Raw genomic sequence first — 21,840 nt, forward strand, 5'->3', positions numbered from 1 at the left:
AGGACAAACTTAAAACTAAAAAGCACCTCTGATGAACAAGGAATGAGACAAAAGATGCAATAATAAGGCAGATGCAGTTGAAGTCAGAATTAGTAACCCTCCTGTATTTTCCCCAATTTCTGTTTACACATTTATACGCATAATAGTTTTAATAACTCGTTTCTAATGACCAATTTATTTTATCTTTGTCATGACGACAGTAAATAATATTTAACTAGATATTCTTCAAGATGCTAGTATTCAGCTTAAAGTGACATTTAAAGATTATTTAAGTAAGTTGGGGTAAATAAACAAGTCATTTTATTTGGACTGGGCGATATGACCTAGTCAAAAAGAAAAAAATTACCCCTCAAAAAAAAAAAAAAATGCTTGGAATTGAAGGTTATTAACCTGTAGAACCTTATCGTAATTATAATTATCGGATAAAACAAATGCTCAAGAAAAAAACGGATCATTTAAACATCAAATTTCACAACCACTTTTTATAATTGCATACAAGACTTTTATAATATTAATATAATTTACACCATTTTATATAATTATAGCGATAGTAAACACATAGTGATTGTAAAAAGGGGACTTTTTAAAAAAAAACATTCAGAGGTTTATTCATTTATATTTTGTGTTATATCAGTTCATATAAATTACTCCAATTAGGCTGGTGGGTTGCATTTTATTGCTGTTATTTGGTTCAGGTCGCTGCATCTGGTAGTTTGGGTCTAGTGCCCTGCGCGAGTTTGTTCAATGTTAATATTTACAGTAATGAACGTCTTTGCGGCTGGGGCATTTAATTTATCTGGAAACAGCAACATTGGATTCCAATGTTAGATCGGCAACAGTCATAGATTTTTACATTGTATATATTAGAGCTGCACGATTTTGGCTAAAATGAGAATCACGATTTTCTCACGATTCTGTAGATGTAAAATAAAGGTTAATATGAGTCTGCAATTATTATTGTTTTTTCTCAAACATATGGTAAAACAACAATAATAAAATCATATGCAGGTCTACTGGATTCTATAAATAATTCTATTCTACTTTTAATAATTCTGATGTTGAATTATGTTTGAGATGTAGGCCTTTGCTTGCAATCTGTCATTGAGAACATTATTAGACCATTTTATTCATTGGTAAAATCAACATTATATAGGCTAGAGTAGTTATACTGACACTGTAAACATTTATTTTCATGCACAACTGTGTGTTCGCTATGAAAGAAAAAACATATCAAATGCTTGTCGCAATCATAACTCTAAAATGCGATATGATTATTTAAATGATGTGCACGCTTTCAGTTTCATTTTCACTGCTAAGTGCTGTTCATACTTCACGCGCGGCTCTCAAATGATCACTCTGTGCCACAAACTGAATATTATTTACAATTTTATTACCCGTTACTCACAGCATATGCAGGCTCAGTTCACTAAAGTAGACACGCGCGCGTCTATCATTAAGTATTACTTTCTTTGATAACAGCTCACAGTCAGCAGCTCACGCCACGTGTGATTTCCCAGCCGCGAATACATCATTATATGAAGACAAAAATGAAATTTTTTGGGTGAATTATACCTTATAAATACAGTATGTGACTCATTTAACATCATTTGAAGGAGTCCATGTCACTGAGCAACATGTGTGAAACAATGAAAAGACTCGTGCAGCCGCCTTTTCTTCTGTCCTGAACTTGAAATTATAATTGGCAGAATCGTAGAAATGCTGGATTAACATCATCTAGGGCAGTGGTCACCAAACTTGTTCCTGGAGGGCCGGTGCCCTACAAATTTTAGCTCCAACTCTAATCAAACACACCTGAAAAAGTGTTTAATTAGGTATACTTGAAACATCCAGGCAGGTGTGGTGAGGCAAGTAGGAGCTAAACCCTGCAGGGACACCGGCCCTCCAGGACCGAGATTGGTGACCCCTGATCTAGGGGGTCGAATCGAGATATGAATCTTTTTTCGATTAATTGTGCAGCTCTAGCATATATCTATGGGTAACGGTTCTTTTCATATGAGCATCATCTACAATAATTGTCTTATCCATTACTTCTCCCTATGTGTGACATGCAGCTTCAAATGCGCATGTCTCACGGTGAACGCGTAATGGAGAGTTCTGAACTATACAACTTTTTGGGCGGGCATGTTTGTGCGTTTGTGTATTTCATTTCATTTTAAAGAGCGCAACATTTTTTTGAGTTCACCTCTGCTCGATGCATGCTATTTGTGCGTTTCAATGGGATTATAGGGGGATCTACGGGATTCCAGAGGGGAGCGTCACGTGTTAGGGTGAAAACCGATTTTCATTCAAACAAATCGATGTGAACTTCACACTCGAATTAATCGATGAAATTGGTTTATCGCTCAGCCATACATTGTGTAACAGTGGTTTGTTCTGTAGACAATCAAAAATAATTAAATACTGCTTAAGGAGGCTTAGTATTGACCTTAAAATGGCTTTTAAAAAATTTAAAACTGCTTTTATTCTAGCCGAAATAAAACCAATAAGACTTTCTTCAGAAGAAAAAATATTATCGGAAATACTGTGAAAAATTCATCGCTCAGTTAAACATCATTTGGGAAATATCTGAAAAAGAAAACAAAAAATTCACAGGACGGCGAATAATTTAGACTTCACCTGTACAGTATGTACACCATTAACGCAGAGCCAGAGGCCCGCATTCTGACATGTTTGTGGCAAACTTGGACTACTTTCATCACTCATGAGAAATATCAGCTGTCCAATTACAGAGGGAACGGATGAATAAGAGCTTCTCAAAGTCTGAAAGCCGTGGGAGGAAAACGTAGCAGTGGATTTTAGTGGCGAAATGTACAACTAGAGTGGCCTCTCTACGCTACGCTTCTCTAGGCCATCATTAAACATCAGAACATTAATGAAGAGCAAAACATGGGCAGCAGTTCCTCTACAAAGCGTGTGTACTTCAAGAGCAAACGCTGAGAATTACTACACCCAAAACTACAAAATATCTGCAATTTCAAACATCCAAAAATGTACAAACTATTTAAAATGAGCTTAATCAACACAAAGCTTGAGATTATTTGGAACAACTTAATTGTTTTATGTTCCGGTTTCCGTCACATGCGCTACAGATGAATTGAATAAACTAAATTGGCCATAGTGTATGAGTGTGTGTGTGAAGGTGAGAGTGTATGGGTGTTTCCTAGTACTTGGTTGCGGCTGAAAGGGCATCCGCTGTTTAAAACATATGCTGGAATAGTTGGCGGTTCATTCCGCTGTGGCGACCTCTGATAAATAAAGAAACTAAGCCGGAGGAAAATTAATGAATGAATAATTGTTATACGTTCAATCCACATCAAATTTGTAAAACCAATTAAGTTAATTTAATCGATTTGCGTTGGGACAACAAGAAAGTGTTGTGTGTCACTATAAGGCTGCATGACATTGGAAAAAATATATTTTGTTTTTTTATAAATAATGAATTTAATTCTACCAATTGAAATGAATGGCTTAATTATGATTGAGAGTATTTTTAGAGTGCATCTCAATACAACTGGCCACTGAGCGAGCTGAGAGATCACCTGAGCTCTACTGGAGCTCCTATTGGCTGTCGCTCAAGAAAGTTGCTTTTTAATTGCATGAAGTTGAAGGTTTCTCAACTTTGTCACATAACTTGACACTCCCACCTTGTCGTCAACGGTCGCTGTAGCTCGCGTCAACGCAGGTCACCGGAAGTCTCTTGCACTCCGTTGAAATGAGTAGTCATTTAAAAACATATGCCAAAATAGTTGGAGGTTCATTCTGCTGTGGCAACCCCTGATAAATAAGGTACTGAAGGCAGTCGCATAGCCCTTATCATGGCTGACAACGAAACTGGTGTGCACCTCTCAGAAAATGTACCAACACGTCGCAATGACGCTAAGCACAAGCTCTGTGATTGGTCGGCTTGGTAGCTGTGACAAGTGTGGGCGGTTCTGAGAGCCGCGAGCCTAATAGAGCGAGTGTTTACAAGTGTCGAGTTCCATGAAGGAGCCCCAGATGGATTGTTTTGTGTTTACTTTATGATTAAAGTTGCTGCATGTCTGCCGGTTCCTGCCTCTGAATGAGCAAATTTTAGCTACTTGTACATTAAGGGAGCGTTCAGAAAAAACAACCAACAATTCATTTTTCTTCAACTGAGTTCCTTATTTATCAGGGGTCGCCACAGCAGAATGAACCGCTAACTATTCCAGCATATGTTTTAAACAGTGGATACCCTTCCAGCCACAACACAGTACTGGAAAACACCCATACACTTTCACAATTACACACAGACTCGTACAATATGGCCAAATTAGTTCATCTACCATTCACTTATAACACGTCTTCACTGTAAAAACTGCTGGGTTCCACACAATTCCTTCATGTTGTCCCAACACAAATTGATTAAGTTACCTTAATTGTTTTTACAAATTTAAGTTGATTGAACAACAAACAATTAAGTTAATTAACTTATGAGGCTCTGTTATGTTAATTTTGAACAAGTTTTTTTTACTCAACTTCACAAGGCTAAAAGTGCCAGTAGTTAAAGAATGGCCCAAATACCAAATGTAATTTCTTTCAGTGTTGGACTGAGGAGGAAACCAGAGCACCCAGAGGAAACCTACACAAACATAGAGGGAACATGCAAACTCCACACAGAAATGTCAACCGGCCCAGCCGGGACTCAAACCAGCAACTTCCTTGCTGTGAGGTGTAAGTGCTAACCACTGAGCCACTGTGCCGCTATGAACCAAATCTTTCTGTTAATTATAATGAAGCACGTTTGTTTTGTTGCCTGTCCCTTTAACTTCTCACACTCTCAAAGCAAGATTGATCTGATTCTGTCTCTCTATTGTTCATCAGTGCTGTTAATTACATTTGAGGTGCTATAATTTCAATTTCAATTTCAATTTTTAATGCGCTTTCTACTGAGCCACCATTTTAAATATCAATATAATTCAAAGTGACATAAGAGTTACATTTAAAAAGTCTTACAAAATTACTTCATAAAATATTATTATAATATTTCTATTTATTAAAGTCACAAATAATTATCACAAACTTATCCAGAATTTTCAATGTCAGACCATAATTTTTACTTAGTTGCATGCCTAATAGTAGCATTCATTCATTCATTCATTCATTCATTCATTCAATCATTTTCTTTTCGGCTTAATCCCTTTATTAATCTGGGGGCGCCACAGCGGAATGATTCGACAACTTATCCAGCATATGTTTTACATAGCTTCGACACATTTGCTTCGACTGTTTCAGTGTTTCATGAAGCCTCACTTTGCTCACATCTAAAGACAAACTGCATGAACAGTAACAAAAACAGAGATCAAAAACTACGGGAGAACAAGACAAGGAAACTGCATAGAAATGTTATAGGAAACAGGACTCAGCAATGTGTGTGTGTGTGTTTGAGAGGTGAATATGTAGTCCAGATAATCAGTCCATGATGAGTTACCAGCTGTCTCTGTGTGTAATCAGAGGTAATCCAGAACTGGTGTGTGTGTGAGGTGCCTGATGGGAGTTGTAGTTCATATAGTGGCAGAACTGTAGATTACTGGGGATTGTGATGATATTCATACATTCATTTTCTTTTTGGCTTAGTCCCTTTATTAATCTGGGAGCGCCACAGCGGAATGAACCACCAACTTATCCAGCATATGTTTTACTTAGTGGATGCCCTTTCAACTGGAACCCATCACTGGGAAACACCCAATCTTATTCACACACATACACTGTGGACAATTTGGATTACCCAATTCCCCTATAGTGCATGTCTTAGGACTTGTGGGGCAAACCGGAGTGCTCGGAGGAAACCAACACCAACATGGGGAGAACATGCAAACTCCACACAGAAATGCCAACTGACCTGGGAAACATCCACACACTCATTCACACTCATACACTACGGACAGTTTAGCCTACCTCATTCACCTGTACCACATATCTTTGGACTTGTAGGGGAAACCGGAGCACTCGGAGAAAACCCACATTAATGCGGGGAGAACATGCAAACTCCACACAGAAACGCCAACTGACCCAGCCGAACCTAGAACCAACCATCTTGCTGTGAGGCGACAGCACTACCTACTGCGCCACCGCGTCGCCCTATTAGTACCAGTGATATTTAATACTTACTAATTAAGACAATTTGCAATCACTCACATACAGACGGAGCTCCGAATACTCAGAAATCCTTCAAAATATTTATGTTCCTCCATTCCATCAGAGCACCTGCTACTTCAACACATGATTGCAAGAAATCCTTTAATTATGACAAAACCCCAATGGCTTCAGCATACTTGCAGCACGATCCATAAAGCTCTAATAAGTCGCAGTCACACTGTGATGGGGAGCTTTTCTGTACAAATTGAATTTGGAGCTGATAATGAAACTATCAATGAAAACAAACGAAGCATTTTGGGTGTCTGTTGTGCTCAGGCACTGTAACGTTAAGACCATCCATCAGGAGAGCACTGATGCTTTTATTGCAGGATTGGTGGAGATTGAAGAGAACGTGATGAGGTCTGCAACGATCCCCCATGCAGACTGAAATAAATGTCAACGGTTTTGTCATCTATTTATATTTTTTTGGAAACATTACATTGCGCTTTCTGTATCGATTCCGCATAGAATCAAGCAGGACTATATTATATTGCAAGGAGAAATTAAATGTGCTACCAAAGATTATGAATCCAAACGAGGTCTGCACGATATCGCAGTGTGTGCATCTGCAATAGTCACATCATAAGATATGCAGTGTTGAGTTAGGATTAAAGATGAACAGGAACCACAAGTAAAAACACATAAGATTTGTGGAGTCACTGGAGAATTGTCAGCATTTTAAAGCATTTCATTAGTGCACAAAGAAGTTTAATAAAGATTCATTTTGCTATTTTCTAATGTGATTTTACATTTTTGATTGTTGCATTTCTGTCCTCAAATACCGTTAAACTCTCCACAGAAAACCATAGAGTTTGTCTTTATTTCACTGTAATATTTGCACCGTTGCTTTTGTTTTCTTATATGTACAGTGCTCGGCATATATGAGTACACCCCTTACAAATCTCTCATTTAAATGAATATTTTCTATAGGAAGCTTTACAATATTATATTTGTGCATATACATTAGATTAGTCAGTCCTGAAGACAAATGATAATCATAACGGTTAATGATAATCCAAAATCAGTACCCCAAATTTATATGTTAGGGAAAAATATTAAATACAAATTTTAAAAAGAGCTAAATAATATATATATATATATATATATATATATATATATATATATATATATATATATATATATATATATATATATATATATATATACATACACACACACATAAATGAATGGGTTTTTGATTTCCTACATGCTCTTTAAATGGAAAAGATTCAGTTCACAATAAAACAAAAGCCAGAATATTTCCAGAAAGTCTGGAGCCCTTTTCTACATTTTTTAAGGAGACACCTATAACTTAATTGCCTTTTTTTACTTTCTTTTATTTGTATTATTATTTTATTATTTTGTTGTTGTTTATTATTTTATTATTATTATTATTATTATTATTATTATTATTATTGTTATCCTATGTTTGTATATCTTTGTTTATATATGTGGTATTTTACCTTTTATTTGTATACTTATTTAGTGTATAATTATGTTTTCCTGATCATTTCTTATTTGGTGAATTGTATTAGTGCGTATATCTATATGTATTAGTACTTTGTATATTTTAATGTCTGACCTAAAATAAACCTAAATAAAAATATATATTTTTAAATGTAAAAATGTGTGTTGAAATTTTGTAGTTTGCGTTTTTTTTTTTTTTGCATAAGTTTAAATGTATTATCTTTCAATTTTTAAAGATGTTCGGTGATTAAAATATTATTTTAATAAATATGTCTGTTTAATAAATCTGTTTTGTTCAAATGCATCAAAGTACATTGCCTATATTTACTAATACATTAATAAATATATGCAATTATGCTGAGCACTGCATCTACAAAATCATCCCAGTCAATCTAAAGTTTATTACGTGACCTGGCAAATAGAGCTATTTAAGCAATCTAGTTAATATATATTGCACAGAGAAAAAAAAATATCACAATGTCAAATTGTCCCAATATTGTGCAGCACTAATCCAAACAATATCTATTTTCTATACTGTATAAATTAATTGTGAAGTATATATATATATATATATATATATATACACTGTATATTTAATAAATTATATATTTACATATAAAAATATTATGAGTATATTATTGATATGTAACAAACAATTGAACATATAAAGTGCTCAGCATAATTGACTACACACCATTTTGAAAATGTACATTTTATTCATTTCTTAGTATAGGTCATATAATTTGGTGCATTTCAACAAAAAAGATGTATTAAACAAATATATTTTTAAATTATTATTTTAGTCACCAATAAAATTAAACGCAAGCAATATTGCAAAACAAAAATTACAAACTACAAAATTTCAACAAATGTTTTCAATGTTTTTGCTTTTCTTAATTTTCTCTCTTTTTTAAATTTGTATTTAATATTTTTCTACATAAATTTGGGTGTACTAGTTTTTGTACTATTATTGTAAGTTATTTCAATAGATAAGCTCCAGATTTGGACTTAGTATTGATTAATCTAATGTATTTTCACAAATATAATGTTGTATAGCTTCCTATTAAAATTTGAATTTAAAAGATAACATATACATCAAGCACTGTATACTTGAACAATTTCACACTATATATATATATATATATATATATATATATATATATATATATATATATATATATATATATATATATATACACACATGAATATATAAATACAGTTGAAGTCATAATTATTAGCCCCCTTTTTATTTATTTTTTTATATTTCCCAAATGATGATTAACAGAGCAAGGAAATTTCATTGCATGTATGATATTTATATTTATAGCAAGATAATATTTTTTTCTTCTGGAGAAAGTCTTTTTTGTTTTATTTGGGTAGGATAACAGCAGCTTTGAATTTTTGAAACACCATTTTAGGACAAAAATATTAGCCCCTTTACGCACATTTTTATCCCTATTGTCTACAGACTGTTTTCTGTAGACAATCAAAAAAATAATAATCGTTATACAATACATTGTTAACAACATTGTTATACAATAACTTGCCTAATTACCCTAACCTGCCTAGTTAACCTAATTAACCCAGTTAAGCCTTTAAATGTCATTTTAAGCTGCATAGAAGTGTCTTGAAAAAATATCTAGTCAAATATTATTTATTGTCATCAGAAATAAATAAATTAGTTATTAGAAATGAGTTATTAAAACTATTGTTTAGAAATGTGTTGAAAAAAAATCTTCTTTGTTAAACAGAAATTTGGGGGAAATAAACAGGGGGGCTAATAATTTAGGAGGGCTAATAATTCTGAATTCAACTGTATATATGATGAATATGTTACATGCACAATAGATGTAAAGTGTCACCCATTGTTATATCTGCAAGTGATGGAGGAGGCAATGTTGTTTTGCATTCCTCTACTACCTTACAACACAAAGCACCCACATACTGCCCTGTGACTGGCAGCAGATGTGAAATTAATTTCATGAACATGCACAGAAACAATATCCAGAAACACACCGACTGCATTCGATGTGAACCAACGTGCAGTTTTCCTTTGTATCAACAATCCAAGAATGCAACAACAAAAAAATATGCCATATTTAAAATAATAACACCATATTTAAAAGAAATCGTTGGCATTTTGGTCGAAAGCGGCTAAAAAAAAGGAGAAAGTGGAACTGGCGCTCGAACGCGCGTTCCATTTAGAACGCTGATCAACAAAAGATCTTTATTGCGTCATAATCGCAGTTACATTGTTGCACATGGATGCGTCTGATTGTTCAATCGCGCGTCTATATTCGCGTTTATGATCGGATCCCAATGCGTTTAAAGGCCTCAAACTCCTCCAGACACCATTTTGAGTGTCTCTCTGTCTCAGCTCTATGGAATGTCCAAATGCATGACAAGGGAATGAACAAAGTCAGCTTTGAGAAAGAAAAAAAAAATGCATCTCATTCGCGGCTCGCGTTCTGAAATATGATATTCCGAACTCGGACAGAAAAGGCGAACGCGTTCGTTTTTATTCCCCTCTCTTTAATTAATCACCATTGGATTGCATTAGAAAGAGCTTGACCATCACTAACACACAAACACACACACTGGCAGGAGAAATGCACTGCTGCTGTTTGATGGTGGTGGAGCTCGAATGCTGTTTCTGGACTTTTTGTTGGAGGGGGAAATGAAAACTAGATGAAACGTGACTCACCAGTGTGAAGCAGGTTCAAGATGGGTCACCCTGATCCAGTCTGTGATCCCGGTTTCCAGCGGTGTTCTGTGGGTCAGTCTATTCTCCGTTGAGTGTGAAGGTTTCCTCCTCCGGTTGATTTTTCAGGCTGTATGGAAGCACATAAAGCGATGGGGGATGGGGATGCCAGAAGAGAAGAGAGGAAGGGAGGGGGACAGAAAGCGAGAGAGAGAGACATGGAAACACAAGGGGAGGACCTCTGTTTCTGACGCACGACTGAACGCACCAGTCATTCAGTGCACCATCTATTCGCCATATGCACGAGGAGAAATCACTAATATGAACGCGCGCGTGTGCATGAGGGTAAAACTGTTCTGATGTTTTATAGTGGTGTGCATGAACATCCCATGCGTGATAAGTGGCTGTCCGTAGTTTAGATTAAATCCGCAAACGTCAGATTTTTTTTCCTTCCAGTTTTCATGTGCACGAGGAAAACCAAAACAAAATGGCCATATGAACGCACGACTGGGCATTCAATTAAAGCAGATTTCTGGATCGGTTTTTTGTAAGCTTTTGCATGAATGTGCAGTTGACAGGGGAGTCAGAAAATGCCGCAGTTTTCATGGTCTCCTGAAAATAAACGTGTTTGTTGCATAAATGATTGGAATGTAACGTAAATAAATAAATAACAGACAGATAAATATTGAAAATAATAATAATGGTTGTAAATATTAACTATTAAAGTAACACACATATTATTTATTAATAATATAACAATAATAAAAATAGCTAAAAATGTGAAAGTTGTTTTTATAACATCTCAGTTGTCACAGTTAAGATGCCTAAATATATTATATATACTTTAAAATAAAATAAACAAATAAAGAAATAAATAACAGACAGACAAATTATTGATAATAATAATTATTGTCCTTTTATTTATTTTCCTTCAGCTTAGTCGCTTATTTATCAGGGGATCGCCAAAGCGGAATGGACGGATGCCCTTCCAGGCGCAAGCCAGTACTAGGTACAACAATAATATAATCATAATTATTACAATATAGCTTTTTATACACTAAACTTTGTTGTAATAAATAAAATGCCTATAGTTTTTTTTCTCAGACTTTAAAATAAAATAAAAAATATAACGACAGACAAATTAATAATAATAATAATAATAATAATAATAGTAATAATAATAATAATAATAATAATAATAACAATAATAATGATAAAATAATAATAATGTTAAATATAAACTATTAAAATAATATAAATATATTATTTATTAATAATAATAATAAAATAAAATAATAATAACAAAAATAAAAAAGTTGTTTTTAAGTAAATCAAACTCTGTTGTAATAAATAAAATGCCAATATATATTTATGAAATAAAAATAAGCAATAAAAAGGTGTAAAGCACCTGAAGCGACCAAATTACATGGATTTGAATATTTTTTGCTTATTGTTGATGTCCAGGAAAAAATTCTGAATAATTCATTATTATTGTTTTATTATTATTATTATTATTATTATTATTATTATTATTATTATTAATAATAATATTATTAATAATAATATTTTTCATTCATTCATATTTTTGGGTTAGTCCCTTTATTAAACTGAGGTCACTACAGTGGAATGAACCGCTTATTATTATTATTATTATTATTATTATAAATTTTTTTGGCTTAGTCCTTTTATTAAACTGGGCTCGCCACAGCGGAATGAAACGTCTATTATTATTATTATTGTTGTTATTCTTCATCTTCTTTTTCTTCTTCTTCTTCTTCTTCTTCTTATTATTATTATTATTATTATTATGTTTTAATTATTAGTTTTTTATTGAAATGACCAAACTGTGTCCGAGGACAGTTGAAGGTGCTGGCTAGTTTGTTTTATGTCTAATAAATGACAGTAGGCTACAATTTTGTTACTTTTACATTTTTACTTTTACACTTTTACATTTACATGTATTTTTTTTAACAGATGCCTATTTTTTCCTTATGAAATATGATTTAATTAATTTGTATAAAATGTTTTATTTTTCCTTATTGCAATTTTAAAAAAAATATTTTTAGTACATCAAAAAGTGTGGTTATGATGACGTGTGACTAGCTAATCCAGAAAAAAAGGACTGCTTAGAATGTCACTAAAATGCAGTATTTAAATCTCATAGTTAAATAGAAGCTGAGGCGTATAACTGCAAAAAGGTCCACTTTTTGAGAAGAAAAGAACCACCTCTATTACCAGGCTGGCTACGGGCCTGCTGCCATATAAAACTGATGCGATGAGTTCGCGCGTCCTCTAGTGTCTGTAATGCACTCGTGCACGAGCTTGAGCCAAAACAAGGGTTTTGACTGAAGACTCAAGCAAATAAAACAAGACATATGTAAACTAGCCTCACATTTCGACAAATGAAGCGATAATTAAACCTGTAATATCAATAATATCGAGAATGTCCGGTTTTCTGGTGAACAGATGAAGAGAAAGAAACTCAATCAGCGGAGAAAGAGCAACAACGCCATCTAGTGTTTTAAACACGACAGATCACATTTTATCGGGATCTGATTTCCCTTTGTGTGTCTGACAGATAGCTGATTACACTACATTCCATTACATACAATAAGCTTTAATACTGAAGAGTGTAAAAGATATGTAGCCTACAATGTAGAGCCTACTATATTGCAAAACCTCAAAGTCATTCATTCATTCATTCATTCATTCATTCATTCACTTTCCTCTCGCCACAGTGAAATGAACCGCCAACTTTTGCAGCATTTGTTTTGCACAGTGGATGACCATCCAGCTGCAACCCAGTTCTGGGAAACACCCATACACTCTCATTCACCCACATACACTAGAGTAAAAGTAGCTGTTGTAAATAACACTCAAAATAAAGAGTAAAGAGTAGTAAAGAGTAGACCTTTCAAAAGCACTCAAGACTAGTGAGTAGTGAGTATTATGCTGTAAAAAAGCTGATGCATTTACATGTAATGTGTGGATATGTGTAAACACAATATTCTGTAGTACATTTGGTCATTGCCCAGCTGACACACAAAGCCATAAGACATTATTATTATTACTTATTTATTTATTTAGTTTTTAAATTTCCCTGCATGGTTCTGCAGGTTGCAATGTCACAAATTTTGTTTTCCAATCTTAAGCCAATTGCTGTAGAGTGTTTTTGGTTTAATTTAGAAATTCCCCAACCAACGCAGAGCTCGGGGTACCAGAGTGTGTGCTCCGACTTGCCCCCCCCTGCAGTCCTTTGGCACTTATACCCCAGACATACTTCCTCTTTCTGCAACCCTTCTCTGCATACCAGAACTGAACAATTACGTGCATCTTTAATAAATTTGACAACTTCTATAAGCTTTCCCAAAGAAGGGTTGTGGCTGGAAGGGCATCCGCTGCGTAAAAACATGCTGGATAAGTTGGCGGTTCATTCCGCTGTGGCGACCCCAGATTAATAAAGGGACTAAGCTGACAAGAAAATGAATGAATGAATGAACTTCTACAAGCATCATGACAACTTGTGAAATGTCTTGACTTTGCATTAAACAAAAGCCCCCACACTTATTCTGCTATTTCTATCTTGTCGGCATGTTCCTTCTAAAAGTATGCAGCACAGTAAAAAGAGGAAGCGTGTCTGGTCAATATGTGATCTCATACATATGAGAAAAATTGTTTAATCTGTTGTTAGTCTTAACAATTTTCTTATAAAAAACAAAGACACAAAAGTAATAATAATAAAAAAAATTTTCCCCCCACAATACTCCACACAGAAATGCTACTTGACCCAGCCTTGGGTTCGAACCAGCAACCTTAATGCTGTGAGGCGACAGTAGTAACCCCTGAACCTCTGCCCTAAAACCTCAAAGTACACCATTTAGATTCCAAACACCTTTTTTTATATTTATTTTACATGACTTTTTTTTATGTACGGAAGACCTGATTTACAGAATACTGGCTTTGCTGTACATAAATGTAATAGCAAAATAGTAAACACAGCTGTTAGTTCTGCTGAAATCCAACAGCGCCCTCTCCTGACAATTTAACAGACTGACATCAAGTAACTATTGTAGCTTGTATTAGTATTTTCAATGAGCTTTTTAATAACTGTGCTTTCAACCAAACATTTATTAAAGTTTTAGTCATTTTGAGGTCGTTTAAATAATAATAACAATAATAATAATAATAATAATAATAATTAATGCTTTAAATTAAATAATAATAAATGTTTAAATAAAAACACAAATATTAAAAGCTAATTAAAAGGATAAAATAAACCTATTCATGAACTTACCTTCGGCTTAGTCTCTTTATTTACTTGTGGTCGCCATAGTGGAATGAACCGCTATAATATAAACAACAATCACCTATAATTATTATTGTTTTGATCTATGAAAGATCCTCACAGGCTTGAAAATAAATATATTATTACTAAAATAAAAATAATAATACATTTAGGCTAAATTCTAAGGGAATTCTAGACATATTGAAGTCATAAAACACACAAAAGTCCTAAAATTACATTATGAATATAGCTGAGTGAATTATTATTAATATCCATTTATTATGTATTAGGTAAAAGGGGTCATTTTGAAAGAGTTCTTTACATATAAAAAGGTGTTTTTACTCTCAAAGTTTGTTCTTTAAAGTTCAACAGAAGAAACTCATAAAGGTCTAGATGATTAACTTTTAATTTCTGTGCGAACTATCCCTGTAAGAGAAACGTGTATTTTTAGAAGGCTTTTCTTAATTGTTGTCAGCACAGTTTATTAAGCTTATTTAATTTTCTGGTGATTTTTTAAGTCTGCGTTTTAAATTATTTGTTCTTTATTTCATCAGGTAAACTATTTTTGTTCTGCTCTATGAACCTCCCCAGGCTGAGTGTAAAATGCAGGGACTATTGATGACCGCTAGAGGGAAACGCGGCTCTGTTTTAATTGAACAGAACAGCTGGAGCTCCACCTAAAGACGAGAGTTACTAGAAAGGATACAGACGCGGCGGTAAGCCAAAGGCAATTATTTATATATAATTTTATTAAATCTTACGTTAATTGTGTCTTATTAAACCCTATAACCATGGCAATAATGTAAAAACAGCAATTATACGGCGTGTTATTTATATTATCTTTATATTATTTATTAAATTACCAAACAAACTGTATTTTATTAACGGCTTTGCGTACAGTAATGTAAAACAGTAATTAGCCTATACCGAGTGATATTTATACTATTGATTAAATTACCCATTAAATTGTATTTCATTAACATTTACCCCTACCCCAACCGTGACAGTAATGTAAAATAGTAATTTTACAGAGAATTCTTCATATTATTTAATAATTACCCATTAAATTGTATTTTATTACCGTCTACCCGACCCCAACCCTATACCAACCTCTCAGAGTAACGTTAAAACAGAATTATATAAAGTATTATTAATTTTATTTATTAAATTACCCATTAAATTGTATTTTATTAACATCTACCCCGACCCCAACCCTAATCCCAACCCTCAGAGTTATGTCAAAACAGTAATTATATATAGTATTATTCATATTATTTATTAAATTACCCATTAAATTGTAATTTATTAACATCTACCCAACCCTCAACCCAACTCTCACAGTTATTGTTGTAGTGTCACTAAAATGATGCTATATTGACATGAGTCTCCACAGCTATATCCCTTCTATTTACTGTTTCTTCGCTTTCTTCAGTTGCAGAAGTTTTGAGTAGCACAACTGAGCTCTTAATGAGCATTTAATGATAGTCAAACTTTGACTTTTTTGTTTCTTGTGTCAGATAATAACAAAAACGATAGCCTAAAGTTACCATCATGACACCATTGTGTTTTTAGGTGAAATTAATGCAAATGTAAGTGTTATTTTAGTCTTATTAATGTACTTTTTTGTATTTCTGTTTTATTTTGTTGTCATTTTTTTCCATTTCATTTCATTTGAATTAAAGTTAAATAACCTAAATGAAAACGAGATCTGATCTTCTATTTGAACTGCAGCAGATCATCTTGACCATGCTACATGCCTAAATGTATTGAGTTGCTGCAAAGTGATTAGCTGATTAGAATATTGCGTTAACAAGCAGTTGCAGAGGTGTACCTAATAAAGTGGCCGGTGAGTGTATATATATATTTAATGTCAGTTTTAAAGAAATTAGATTTATATTGTTATTTTTTTTTGCCTTCAATCTAAAAGACAACAATCGGATTTGATTTCTGTCTGAAATCAAAATGTATTTCTTACATGTAATTTTTTTTTCACAATCTCACTTTTACCTGATGTAATCATTGAATAGGCCTACCATTAATCCCCAATGAAGCACTTCCAAAAATACCATGTTTACTATGCTAAATGTACTCCTCTGACCTGTTCTTTCAAACATGGTAATTAAGGACTAATTAAGAGATAATTGCTTATATTTGAGTGGTTAATTCTTCCTCTACTCTCTCTGACAGAGCGGAAAGAGCACGAATCCTCAACTCCTGATACAAAAAAGTTTTCTGAAGTACAGAAAGGTGTGGTTAAATGAGACAAAACAACATCATCATCATCCTGACACAAACAACACAGAGCAGAACTGTGTTTAATAGGTGAATGAACACAGTTGTATATGCTAATCAGAAGTGTTGATGTGTCAGCTGCCAAAAAAAGTAGACAAAAGTCATTCACAAGGCAGAAAGAAGCCACTGAATGGGAGCGTTTTCACACGCACATCTACCCTGCCCGTGTTGTTTTGTGACTGATGAAATCCTATTGGTGTCAGAACAGATCATGGATTTGTAAGATCACTGATTTGGCTAATGATGTTTTCAATGAAACAGCCTGAATGACATGTTTAAGATATAAAAAGAAGACTAAGCAATGCTCTAATTTGCAATACTTGTAAAATAATGTTAACAAATTTTATAGAATGAACCAATATTTTAATAGCAGATAAACTAACGCAGGTACACAATGTCATAAAACGTTAGTATTAGGTTAGATTTAGGTCATGAAATTTAATGCCTAGCCAAAATTCAATGCTTAGCCAGTGTCCAAGGACAAAGTCCCTTTAAGGCAGGGGTGTCCTAACTCGGTCCTGGTGGGTGGATGTCCTACAGAGTATAGTTCAGACCCCAATCAGACACACCTAGGCTAGCCAATCTCTTACTAGGCGTGTTGAGGCAAGTTGGAGCTAAATCCTGCAGGATATCGGACCTCCAGAAGTGAGTTTGGACACCCCTGCTTTAAGGCAAGTCATTTCACTAATTGGCCATCTTTGAAATGCCTCTCGGGCAGTATGCTCAGCCAATCTGTCTGAATGTGGAAACATTAAATTCTCCAAAAGTGTCTGCCAAGCTTACGGTTACATTTCATAATGGAATCACCAATAAAATTAAACAACTGTGTTATAAGTTTAGTTTCTAAACGTCTGCCAAAAAACAAAAATCTGCATTTTTTTCAGGTTGCAGAAGGAACGAGATCACGACACCAACCTCATTTAAGGCCTGTCTACACATTATCATCCTCTGGATAATGATCATCAAATCCCGCTGCTTTTCTGAAGCAATTCACAACTTGGTCTTGAAGGCGAATCTCCTCCAGAAGTGTAACACAGATTTCAAGCTTCATGTTGATATATTTCTTATGTCTGTGAAACAAGTATTCACTGAGATTCCAGTATCTGACCCATTAAATTAACCATATCTGGTCTGAGCTTTTCCCCCAGAGAAACGTCAGTCTATAGCGATCAATGATTGACCGTTACACTTTACACCTTTCAAAACTATACAAGTGACATGTCTTGTTTATTTTATAGTCTAGCCAGCGTCCAGGGATAAAGTCCCTTTAAGGCAGGGGTATTCAAACTCAATTCAGACACACCTAGGCTAACTAATCAAACTCTTTCTAGGCTTTCTAAAAACATCCTTGCAGGTATGTTGAGGAAAGTTGGAGCTAAAACCTGCAGGACACCGGCTCTCCAGGACTGAGTTTGAACACCCCTGCTTCAAGGCAAGCAATTTTACTCGGCGGCTATCTTAGAATCACCTCTTGGGCAGTATGTTCGGGCATTCTGTCTGAATGGGGAAACATCAAATTCTCCAAAACTGTTAGCTAAGCTTATGATTACATTACATATTCGGAATCGCCAATAAAATTAAACAACAACTGTCTCATAAGTTTCATTTTTAAACATTCAAATCAAACAAAATTAGCTTTTTTTCAGGTTGCGGAAGGAACGAGATCACAACACCAACCTTATTCATGGCCTGTCTACACATTATCATCCTCTGGATAATGATCTTCAGATCCCGCTGCTTTTCTGAAGCAATTCACAACTTGGTCTTGAAGGCGAATCTCCTCCAGAAGTGTAGCACAGATTTCAAGCTTCATGTGGATATATTTCTTATGTCTGTGAAACAAGTATTCACTGAGATTCCTGTATGTTTGCTGACCCCCAAACTGTGGTGATGGCACAAATCTGGGCTGAGCTTTTCCCCCAGAGAAACGCCAGTCTATAGCGATCAATGATTGGCTCCTGTTCTAGTAGGTGGGTCTTCATTCAACATATTGACCGTTACACTTTACACCTTTCAAAACTATACAAGTGACATGTCTTGTTTATTTTATAGTCTAGCCAGCGTCTAAGGATAAAGTCCCTTTAAGGCAGGGGTATTCAAACTCAATTCAGACACACCTAGGCTAGCTAATCAAACTCTTTCTAGGCTTTCTAAAAACATCCTTGCAGGTGTGTTGAGGAAAGTTGGAGCTAAAACCTGCAGGACACCGGCTCTCCAGGACTGAGTTTGAACACCCCTGCTTCAAGGCAAGCAAATTTACTCGACGGCTATCTTAGAATCACCTCTTGGGCAGTATGTTCGGGCATTCTGTCTGAATGGGGAAAAATCAAATTCTCCAAAACTGTTAGCTAAGCTTATGATTACATTACATATTCGGAATCGCCAATAAAATTAAACAACAACTGTCTCATAAGTTTCATTTTTAAACATTCAAATCAAACAAAATTTGCTTTTTTTCAGGTTGCGGTAGGAACGAGATCACAACACCAACCTTATTCATGGCCTGTCTACACATTATCATCCTCTGGATAATGATCATCAGATCCCGCTGCTTTTCTGAAGCAATTCACAACTTGGTCTTGAAGGCGAATCTCCTCCAGAAGTGTAGCACAGATTTCAAGCTTCATGTGGATATATTTCTTATGTCTGTGAAACAAGTATTCACTGAGATTCCAGTATGTTTGCTGACCCCCAAACTGTGGTGATGGCACAAATCTGGGCTGAGCTTTTCCCCCAGAGAAACGCCAGTCTATAGCGATCAATGATTGGCTCCTGTTCTAGTAGGTGGGTCTTCATTCAACATATTGACCGTTACACTTTACACCTTTCAAAACTATACAAGTGACATGTCTTGTTTATTTTATAGTCTAGCCAGCGTCTAAGGATAAAGTCTCTTTAAGGCAGGGGTATTCAAACTCAAATCAGACACACCTCGGCTAGCTAATCAAACTCTTAAGCTGCGGTCCGACTGGGCTTTTCCTCCCATAGACTTCCATTTATACGCACGCGAATGCGTTAGCCCGGAAATGCAGGGTCATGCATTAAGTTTCGCAGGTTGCTGCGGTGCAAAGTTCAAGCTTGGTGAACTCTGAACTGCAAAATCGCATCACTTGACTGCATGAGACCAATCGAGGATTAAAACATGACCTCTCTGGACAGAAATTCAAAACATGGAGCAATCGCTCGCTTTTAAAAATGTCTAATAAGCTTGTTTAATTCCGCCCCTTTTCACAGCGCCGCACGACAGAATAACGCATGCTCAAACTCTAATGTGACCGCAGCTTTTCTAGGCTTTCTAAAAACATCCTTGAAGGTGTGTTGAGGCAAGTTGGAGTTAAAACCTGCAGGACACCGGCTCTCCAGGACTGAGTTTGAACACCCCTGCTTTAAGGCAAGCAATTTTACTCAGCGACCATCTTAGAAACCCTTCTTCGCAGTATGTTCGGGCATTCTGTCTGAATAGGGAAACATCAAATTCTCCCAAACTGTTAGCCATGTTTATAATTACATTATAAATTTGGAATTGCCATAAAATTAAACAACAACTGTCTCATAAGTTTAGTTTCTAAGTGTTCGAATCAAACAAAATCAGCATTTTTTTCAGGTTGCTCAAGCTAATGGGCATGCGCACTCAAAAGGAACAAGATCACGACACCAACCTCATTTATTGCCGTGCTGCATATGATCGTCCTCTGGATAATGCTTCATCAGATCGTGCAGGTCTTCTAAATTAATTCATAACTTTGTTTTGATGATGAATCTCCTCCAGAAATAACAGCGAAGTTTGTGGAACGTTTGAGTAGTGGTTGTCAGTCATATGATGTGCGTTTGACGGGACGAACTGTACCTCGTGTTTGTTTCATACAGACTTTTTTAAGTATAGTTGGTTCATTTAAAAGTAAAGATTTCTAGCTTTATGTGGAAATGTTTCTTTTGTCTGTTAAGCAAGTATTTGCTAAGATTCCAGTGCGTTTGTTGACCACAAAACTGTATACATAGGAACATAATGGCACTGATTACACACAGGGGATGTACACAGGTAAAGGTGGTGAACATAAACTAATGGTGGGAACTAGCACAAAGGAGCACATGGGGATGGTCACATGACAAAAACAAACGGAACACAGGACCTGACAATATTGACGTCAAGTACTACATTTGTTCGTCAGGTATGGCAACCAAAATCCAACATCTGATGTTAAGTCAATGCAAAGACACGAATAGACATCCTGTGGCGCGATTCGTGCGAATGCAAATTGGAAAATCTGAACTTCAGCGGGCATTTGCTCCACGTTAAAAAAATTAGGAGCTTGCTCTTGTAGGGGCGTGATTTTGACATAGCATCAATTTTTGGTGTTTTGGGGGAAAATCTAAACTGGGCTCCACTCAGTCGGAAGCACCGCTGAAAGCTTCCATTGTCCATAGTTTCTAGAAGAGTTGATGAATTCACAGGGCGAGGGTCACGTCAGAATGGATCTAGTTGACTCAGACACGGCTCCATACAAATCTATGCTGTTTTTCAGCCTTCCTGAAGTACACGAACACAGCTATTCTCTCAATAAAATCCATGTTAGCCATTTAGCAATAAAGCTAAAGTCACCAGACAGACAGAAGACCCGCCCATGATGCGAACCTATTGCTCAGTGGATTTTGACGGGCAATAAAGCAAGTAAACTCCAAATGTTCACGCATCTATTTACGTTTGAATAGTGTGACTTATGAACACAGCATAAGACAATGTAATTTGAATTGTTTTTAGGTTGTGTTGGAAAGTGACCAAAATCCAACGTCTGTCTGATGTTGAATACTAATGTCGGTCTGTTGTTTGCGTTCTGACGTCAACCTGATTTTCATTTCCACCCAAAATGCAATGTCCCCACGAAGTTGGTATAAAACGTCAATCTGATGTCATGTTGAC

At 35.2% G+C, this 21,840-nt stretch overlaps 1 protein-coding gene and 1 long non-coding RNA gene across 5 annotated transcripts in view; one reads left to right on the forward strand and one right to left on the reverse strand.

Annotated features, from left to right (window-relative positions):
• The window catches only part of fam168a (family with sequence similarity 168 member A), a 100,382-nt gene extending 89,861 nt beyond the window's left edge, over nucleotides 1-10,521 (reverse strand). For 2 of the 4 annotated variants that reach the window (XM_005173614.6, XM_005173612.6), the window contains exon 1: nucleotides 10,349-10,444. The gene's annotated coding sequence lies outside the window, so the exon portion shown is untranslated. 4 annotated transcript variants of the gene reach the window in all.
• Nucleotides 10,522-10,588: 67 nt separating this feature from the next.
• LOC141378795 (uncharacterized) lies at nucleotides 10,589-18,515 on the forward strand. The gene is made up of 4 exons (XR_012394175.1): nucleotides 10,589-10,690; nucleotides 15,222-15,346; nucleotides 16,818-16,952; nucleotides 17,807-18,515. It is a non-coding gene; the product is annotated as an uncharacterized lncRNA (long non-coding RNA).
• Nucleotides 18,516-21,840: the final 3,325 nt, after the last annotated feature.

Source organism: Danio rerio, chromosome 18 (genome assembly GCF_049306965.1).
Source record: "Danio rerio strain Tuebingen ecotype United States chromosome 18, GRCz12tu, whole genome shotgun sequence".
Taxonomy (NCBI): Eukaryota; Metazoa; Chordata; class Actinopteri; order Cypriniformes; family Danionidae; genus Danio; species Danio rerio.